This window comes from Chinchilla lanigera, unplaced genomic scaffold (genome assembly GCF_000276665.1).
Source record: "Chinchilla lanigera isolate Chin_1 unplaced genomic scaffold, ChiLan1.0 scaffold00158, whole genome shotgun sequence".
NCBI classification, from domain to species: Eukaryota; Metazoa; Chordata; class Mammalia; order Rodentia; family Chinchillidae; genus Chinchilla; species Chinchilla lanigera.
Window position 1 is genome coordinate 864,454 of NW_004955559.1, and position 8,930 is coordinate 873,383.

The window sequence follows — 8,930 nt, forward strand, 5'->3', positions numbered from 1 at the left end:
TATAAAAGCCAGCTCTACTTCACAGCCTGACTGTAGTGCTGTGTGGTTGGTGTAGCAGGAAGGCGCTCCCTGGAGGCCGGTCTCGTGGTACCTGGTTTCCTGTGACAAGCTTTCATGAGCCACCCACTCTGTTGTCTTCTGTCATAGCAGCGGATAGGGAACTAAGACACCATCACCATGTGGCAGACGACTCCTGATCGGACTCGAAGCAAAGGCCTGAGTGCCGAGCTCAGTTCTCTTTTGCCCTCACCTCCTACGTCCCGCCCATCAGCAAGTACCGTCAGCTTGACCTCCAGCAGACAGCCGGCGTCTGACTTCTCTTGCCGCCCCACCGCCACCCTCTGGCCCGCTGCTGGACCGTGTCTCTGTTTCCAATTTTCGCCGTCTGTTCCCACATGCCGATCGCAGGGACCCTGTCAGAACCCAAGTCAGCGCCCATGCCTTCCGCCCAGAGCTGTCCTGGAGGACGTGGGAATGCACCCCTTTGTTCCTTCTTTGACTTCCAGCGTCTCCCGACTCCATGCACACCAGGCCCTGGCTGCTCCCCGGATGCAGTGTGCCCCTTCCCACCCCAGGGCCCTTGCACCTGCCGTTCCTCTGCCTGCAGTGCGCCTTCTCCCAGCCTCCCGCGCCACACACAAACACACACACACACACACACCTTGTTCAGGTCTTTGCTTAAAAGCGACTTTTGCAATGAAGTCTTCTCTGTTTAATATCTCGGCCATCTGCCGGCCCCCACTCCTCTGCACCCACTCTTCTGCCTCTGTTTCCCCACAGCGTTTTTAACCTCCTAAAGATGTGTTACTGTGTGTGTTAGGGACTGTCTGGATCTTTTTGACCACAGGATAAGATTTTCTGTTCTGTCCCCGGCAATGCGGCCAGTTCCTTGCACACCGTAAGTGCTCAGGAAGTATCTGTTTCGTGATCGAAATAAACAAGCCCTTTGAGAAATTCCTCTGCAGCCTGTAGGCAGCCGGAGAAGTTTCCCCGCCACGGACTTCTATGTGCTCCTGGCATTGTCTAACACGACCGTAGTTACTGCATTGTATGGAGGGGAGAGAGGCCCCCAAAGGTGCCTTTACAAGTTTCAGTATTGGTGACTAAACCCAGGGCATTTGCACTGAGCTACATGCATAGCTGTGGAGGACCACCTGGGCGACCCTCCTTGAAAGAAGAGCAGTAATCTCCATTTTAGCTAAATCTGACCCTATCTCCACGTACTGATATGTACAGAGCTGCATAGGACTTTTCCTTATCCCTTCGGTTGGCTTTAAGCAAGGCAAATCGGTCCAGCCGAGGTGCTGATGTGTGGCCTTTGACGCAAAAGATGACAGGGCAGTGTCTCCCCCACACACCCCCCATAGCGCCCAAATAAAACATGTGAGCAGGGTGAGGTGGGATGGAGAGCCGAGCTCCACTCTGTCGGCTGGGACTGAGGCTCAAGAGAAGAGGCTGTGACTTCCCAGGGCATAAAAGATGACACATCCAAGCAGAAGCACCATCCCCAAGATCACATACTACCTCAGCTGTGTCATGCAGATTACTCCTGTGCAGATCCTTCTCTCTGCATATTGCAGAGGTGACTTCAGGCCTCCTACCTAGCCCAGCTCACAGCACTCACCTCCTTCACGCTGTTCTCACAGTCACTCATCCTCAAGCCACTCCCTTCTTCATGAATGAATAAAACTGGGTTTGGCCCTGGGTAAGGCCTTTGTCCCAGTTAGCCATCACCGTGTCTGGACTTAGGACCCCTTGGCGCCCCATAACTACGAATATGCCTGAGTGTCTTTATTCTCGTCGTGGGTTGCACTGGAAGTGGAAGATTGGAACTAGCTCACCGGAATTCCAATAACATTTCCATGGGATTACAGATACAAACTTCCTGGGCTTCGAGGAGGACCTAGAGGGGCTCTCTCTCCCTAGCCTTTTAAACATTGTTTATTTTGAGGCAAGTTCTTGCTAAGCTGCAGATTGTCTATGCTGGGCTTGAACTTGACAACCTCCTGCCCCCACCTCCCAGACTGTTGGGATCACAGGTGCGCATCACCATGCTTGGCTTAAAACATGTTTTTTGGTTTGTTTAATTAGGAAGACTTTGATTACACTAGTTGGAAAATTTCAAAGACAAGGATAGCAGTTCCCTTCCTCCTCACTTTCCCTCCCAGATGTGTTCCCCCGACAGTATTTTGCTGTGGATCCTTCCAGGAACGTTCACTATTTACATCAGGGATCTGCAGGCAAAAATCTATAAGCCACATCGGGCCCGCCGCCTGCGTCTGTCCACCGATTTCTGCTGTAACCGCCACTCCATCGCCATGTTACCTGTGGCCTCTTTAAGGACAGCAAGAGGGAGCTGAGGGGCTAAGGTGGGGGTCAAGGAGTCCGCACAGGTGAGAGTTTAACAGGCATTGCCAAGCCTCTCCCCGGTCTCCTTCTTAGGTGGAAAATGAAAAAGAGACCAAGGCGGCCGAGTATTTATTACCCAGCGGTCCACAGGCGGCCCCGCCCTGGGCAGGGTTCCCTGCCCTCCTGACCTCCGGGTGCCCCTCGGACGCTGGGCCCTGGGCAACAGGTGATCGCCCCAACCTGCCTCTGCCTGCCGAGGGCTGCCAAGGCTCTCAGGACGTTTACCCCGGACCCGGCCCGGCCACTTCCCAGCGGGCACCGCAGGTGACAAGGGGACACCCAGGCCCGCTCTGTGGCTGGCAGTTGGGATGTGGGGACTCCCCGGGCTCTGTTATGTGGGGAAGAGATAAGCAGATGGCGGTGGGGTCCCCTCCAGCATGCTAGAAGCAGTAAACCAGAGTTCCACAATACTGTGGAGAGACCCTAAAAACATACCACCAAATGGGAAAAGTAAGAAATAAAACAGGGTCCCTGGGCATGGTGGCCCATGCCTGGCATCCCAGCACTCAGGAGGCTGAGGCAGGAGGATCGCCGTGGGCTGCATAGAGAGGCCAGCCTGGACTGCATAGAGAGACCCAAGGGTCTGTGGCCCAATTCAGAAGACATAATTCACCTTCGAAGTCAACTCAGAAGGTGGAGTTACTCACAGCAACTCCAGGTGGGCCCCCGGAGTCTGAGCACACCCAAGAAGGCACACGAGTGGGGGTGTGGGGCTTGACAGGGCCGGCAGAACAGATGGAGTGGGCAGAGAATTACAGGGAAGTGAGCAAGAGAGCAAAGCAGGGGTGCAGTCAGAGGACAGAGAGACAGGAGCGGAGCGTGTGCAAGTCTTCTGCACCAAGCTCCACCCTCCCCACCCCACTCCCCAAGGCTCTGGCTCAGAGGCTCCTGTCTCCTCAGAAGCTGTCCCCAGCCACAAGCAGTCACTGTCCCTTCTCAGTTCCTGCCAACCCCTCTGCCACTCCGTGAAGCACAATTTCCCTAGATGGAGATTCTGTCCCCGGTCGCCTCGTCAACCAGAGCAGGTATGTTCTGTAGGTTTTGAGACAGGGTCTCGCTATGGAGCCCAGGCTGGCCTTGAACTCATGGTGATCCTCCTGCCTCAGCTCCCAAATGCTGGGATGACAGGGTGAGCCACCACACCCGGCTCAGAGCAGGTACATTCTGAGCACGGGGAATGCAGTTCATGTCTCAATTTCCCTTATCTGTATAAAGGGGACGGTGATATAAGTAAGTGCATGAAACCAGATGTGATGACACACACCTGGAATCCCAGCACTCTGGGAGGCTGAGGCAGGAGGATCCCATGTTTGAGGCCAGCCTGAGCAATTTAGAGACTTACTGAAAGCCTGTCTCAAAAAATAATATTCAAAAAAATTTAAAAGGTGTGGTCAGGATGTAGCTCAGTGCAAAGGTCCTGGGTTCAATCCTAAATACTGGGGAAAAAATTAACTCATGTCCTCTTGTATGTGTAGAATTTTAAGCACATGGCAAACACTCCACAAACGTCGGGGGTTATTAATGTTATTAATACCATAACTACTATTGACATTGGTCTGGGACATTGGGAAAGGCCCCGCCCCAGTCCTCCGCCCCCAGGCAGATTTCCCTGATTGCCCCCGTGGCGCCCCGAGGTGTCGGAGGCCCACTCACCTGTCAGCTCCCCCACTGGGCCGAGGACTCCTCCAGGGCCAGGATCAGGGTCTCTTTGCCTCAGGTTCCTTGGAGCCTGGCTTAGGGCTGGTGTCCCTGGGCCTCCAGATGTGTGTGCCCATCTGCATGGAATGCGGGCGGGAGTGCAGATAAGGACGGGTGGATCATTAACGAATATATGGCAGGAGATGTGCGGTAATACCTGCCCCAGGGCGCGTCCCTGTACGCCCCTCCGTCCCCGAAGCCTGGGCGCATGCGCGTGGGTCCCTCGGATTCTGATGGAGTGGACGGACGGATCCACCGCCTCTGAATAGTCTCCTGTCAGACAATCACTGCTCTTTACCTCTATCCCTGTAGTTTTGGCCTTCTCAGAATATTACATACATAAATGGAACCAGGCAGTGTGTAGTCTTCTGAGTCTGTGTTCCTGTACTCAGCTTAACGCCTTTGAGATGCTCCATGTCACTGTCTGTCTCCGTAGGTGGAGTTTTTCATTGCTGAGTAATATTCCTTTATACAGATGTAGGACAGTTTCTCTATCCATCTTCTACCTGGAAGATGTTTGACTTGTATCCAGCTTTGGGTATGGCCATAATGAATAGAGAATAATGTTTTCACATGCATAAAACTCCTGCACACTATCATAATGAGCTATCATTGTACAGCCCCCCAAGTGACTAATTAAACAACATTGACAACAGTAAGTGTGGGTGAGGATGTGGAGCTACTGAACTCTCATATATGCTGGTGGGAATGTAAAATAGCATAGTCAGCTGGGTGTGGCAGTGCACACCCGTGATCCCAGCACTTGGTAGGCTGAGGCAAGAGGATCATGGCATATGCGAGGCCAGCCTGGGCTAGCTACACAGTGAGTTCAAAGCCAGCCTGGACTACACAGCGGGACCCTGTCTCAAAAAAACAAAATTAAATTAAATTTTAAAATTAAGTGGTACAGTCACTGCAGGGGGCAGCATATGAATCCTGAGAACAGAGCTCCTTAGGTGGGAACATTCCTTGCAGATGTATGTGAAGGGGTCAAAGTGGGCCCATTATGCTGATTTTTCGGGGGGCTCAGAGTCATCACAGGGTTCTTAGAGGAGTCAGAGAAAAACCAGGTGTGGTGACACAAGCCTGTCACCCCAGCACTCTGGGAGGCTGAGGCAGGAGGATCACAAGTTGGAGCCCAGCCTGAGCAACTTGGTGAGACGCTGTCTCAAAATAAATAAGTAAAAAAGTGCTGGCGGTATAGCTCAGTGTGAAGGCCTTGGGTTCAACACAGTACTAAGGGGGAAAAAAAAAGTCAGACCAAGCGGCGTCGGGATGAGATCAGGTCACAGTGGTAGGACGCAGACCTCCAGCCACCACTCTGCCCAGCAGGAGACGCGGGAGGCGGGCGCCGCTGCAAGCTGGAGAGGGCGCTGCCCGGCCGGTGATTCTATCCCGGCCCAGCCCGCCCCGGACTCTGCCCTTCCGAAGCAGCAAATCTGTGTTGGTGAAGTCACAGGCGGTGGAACTCTCCCAGCAGCAGAGGAGAGGGACGCTGGCCAGCGCCATGACAGCGGCAGAAAGTCGTTCTCTTGCGATTCTGGGGGCCAAGAGAGGCCGAGACCAAGGTGTCAGCAGGCTGAGCCTCCCGGGGCTGCGGTTGGTCACCTCCCTGTGTCCCTATGCAGTCGCCCCGTCCCCCGTGTCCTCCCAACCCGGCCGGTTGTGGGGGATGGGGCCGATCGCCGCCCTCCTGTAAACTCGCCTGAGAGACCCCGTTTCCAAGCATGGGCGCGTGCCCAGGAGCAGGAAGCTGGGACCCAACATCAGGGTCTGGGGGACGCAGCTGAGCCCACAGCGCTGAGCAGGGTGGCTGGTGGTAGACGGTGGGGAGGGGACGGCCCTGCCCAGGCCTGGCATCCGGGCACCTCCCCTACACCCTGGTGTCTCCGGCCCTGTTCGCTCCTGATCACCTGAAGAGGGGTTTCCGCGTGGCCAAGGGCACGCTTGGGCCCAGAGGTGTCGAGGAGCATTCCTTCCCTGCCCCTGCCTCCAGCTCTTGCTCCCCGCCTCTTCAAGGAAGATCCATCTCCCTGCTCCCTATTAGCTGTCTTTTTTTTTTTTTTCCCAGTACCGGGAATCGAACTCACGACCTTGCAGGCGCCGTGCCACTGAGCTAAATCCCCAGCCCCTATCACCTGTCTTTTATTTTGCTCTTTATTTACACTTTGAGTTTCTCATATTGGAGAAGCCACGTGATACTCAAGCTGGTGTGTCTGATTTATTTCACTTAACATTATGGTCCAGCTGCATCCATTTTCCTACAAATGGCTCAAATTTATCCTACTTAATGGCAGAGTAGTACTCCACGGTGTGTAAATACTGCCTTTTCTTTATCCATTCGTCTGCTGATGGACACACAGGCTGCTTCCCAGATTTAGCTGTTCTGAGTTGTGCTGTTATATGTGCGCTGATGTGTTTAACCCTTTTTCAAAGATACCTAGAAGGGGAGTAGCTGGGGGCTGGGGATTTAGCTCAGCGGCAAAAGCGCCTGCCTGGCAAGCGCAAGGTCGTGAGTTCGGTTCCCGGTACTGGAGAAAAACCAAAAACAAAAAAGAAGGGGAATAGCTGGGTGGAAAGGAATTTCTAGTTTTAGTTTTTTGAGGAATCTCCATACTGCTCTCCATGGTGGTGGTGATACTGGCTTGCATGACTCTCACTGTATGTACGTATTTGTGTGTAAGTCTCGTGTACTTCCAGTGTAGCTCCACATGTGTGGGACTCGGTGTTCTCTCGGTGGTCCCCGGGAGAAAACGGCGAGAGGATTTAGAAAATAAAGAAAAGAGACGAGAGCCAGGGTCACGTGGAGTTACCTCTTGCCTGATGAGCAAGAGAACTGCCCCAAAACAGTAGAGCGTTTATTTATACCCTGGAGAGGTTGGTTAAGTTTCGTCTCGCTGCCCAGCAACCAGTTAACAAGTTGCAAAGGCTTGTCCGCTCCGAGGGGCTTGTTTACTCCGAGGAGCTCCCGTGTTCTCAGGCTGTCTTCATCCTGCACGTGTAATTATTTTCCAGTTTCAGCGGCTCTCAACACAAATGCTTTGGGTTTTTTTTGTTTGTTTGTTTGTTTTGTTTTTGTTTTTTTTGGTACCGGGAATCGAACTCAGGACCTTGCACTTGCCAGACAGGCGCGTATGCCGCTGAGCTACGTCCCCAGCCCAGTTCCATGTGCTTTGAACACAGTTGCATTTATGGCGCTTTCCACGCAGCCCATGAAATCCACGTCCTCAAGAGCCACTGTGCCGCTTCTCTGGATCTTGCGGTCCGCCGCGCTGATAAAATGTCTTCGCAGGTTTGGGAATTCTGCCGCTGGGGTTACTTCCGAATGGCAGTTTTTCCGTGTTTCTATCTGCTCTCCTCCGTCCTCTGGTCTCGCCTCTCTGGATCGTCACCTCTGTCCCCTCAACCCCGCATGAGGTTGGCGCTCTTCCCCCAGAGCAGCATCCGGGTCCCAGCCTGCATCGAGCACCCACACCACCGCTTGGGGCGCAGCTGGGTCTGGTCCACTTTTCCTTCCCAGCGCACGAGCTCGGGCCCAGGGCAGTGCCGCACTGGTGCAGAGTCCTACAGGCTGCTGCCAGCATGCAGCTATCCCCGACTGTGTGGCTCTGAGCGGACGAGGCTCGTGAGTGCCTGGTGGGACTGAGATTGCCCAGCCACTGTGGAGAAACAAGTGGCCGTCTGTCAGACGTGGGGCAAAGAGTTACAATATGACCCTGCATGTTCCCAAAGTAACGGGCAGTGGGGACTGCACCGATATTTGCACCTCTACATTCATAAACAGCCTTATTCTTAAATGGCCAAAAGGTGGAAGCAGCCCAGATAATCGCTGAGAGATGGGCTGATAAACCGCACGTGGTCGGGGCCTGCAGTGGAATACTACTCAGCCTTAAAAAGGGAGGAAATTCTGACCCAGGCTACAGTGCCAGTGAACCAAGGACACTGTGCTAACTGAGAAACCCCCACCCCCATGAAGTTGTGGTTCAGAGTTCACGGCCTCAGTTGTTCATGGATTTTTCCTTAGAACTTGTTTGGGGAAACACCCCCCAAATTTCATGGAAACTGCAAATATCCTCTGCAGTTATTTTGATGGGAGGTTTGCAAGTAGCCAATCCGAGAGCGTTATTCAGTTCTCCTTGTTGCTGATTGGCTGCTGCCTGGTAACGTATCTTGGGCGGTGCACCGCATTCCTGCCTCTTAGCAGGTTGCTGTACCGCATTCTTAAAGCCCTAAGATGCCTCAGGTGCTACCAAAACACCCTGAGCCTTCTAAGGCTTGATTAGTACAGTATTTTCTTGAGTTAAATTACATAACTGCTGGAGACATAGCACATTTAGGTTAAACTTAAAAATGGGCATTACAGGCATTTTTTCTCACTGTATCTGAAATTTACGGTTTTTCACAATTCCAGGGTGGTCTAGGAACGTAACCCCTGCAAATTTCAGGGTCCACTGTAAATCAGCCACAGCAGGGCAAACACCACACGATTCTGCTTCCTCGAGGTCCCTAGAAGTCAGCCTCCTGGAGATGGGGGCGATGGCTTCCCAAGGCCCCCAAGGGACCCACGCGCATGCGCCCAGTCTTCGGGGATGGGGGGCCGCGTGCAGCTGCTCAGGGGGGCCCAGGTTCAGCTTTGCAGGGCGAGAAGAGTTCTGGAGACGGCGGAGACGGCTGCTGCCTGGCAGTGTGAGTGTATTTAGTGCTGCAGAACTGCTCCCTTAAAAATGGCTACAATGGCAAGTTTTATAATATGTCACCACAATTAAAAAATAAAGCAAAGCCCTGGAGGAGGCTGAGGCAGGAGGATTGTTGCAAGTTCAAGG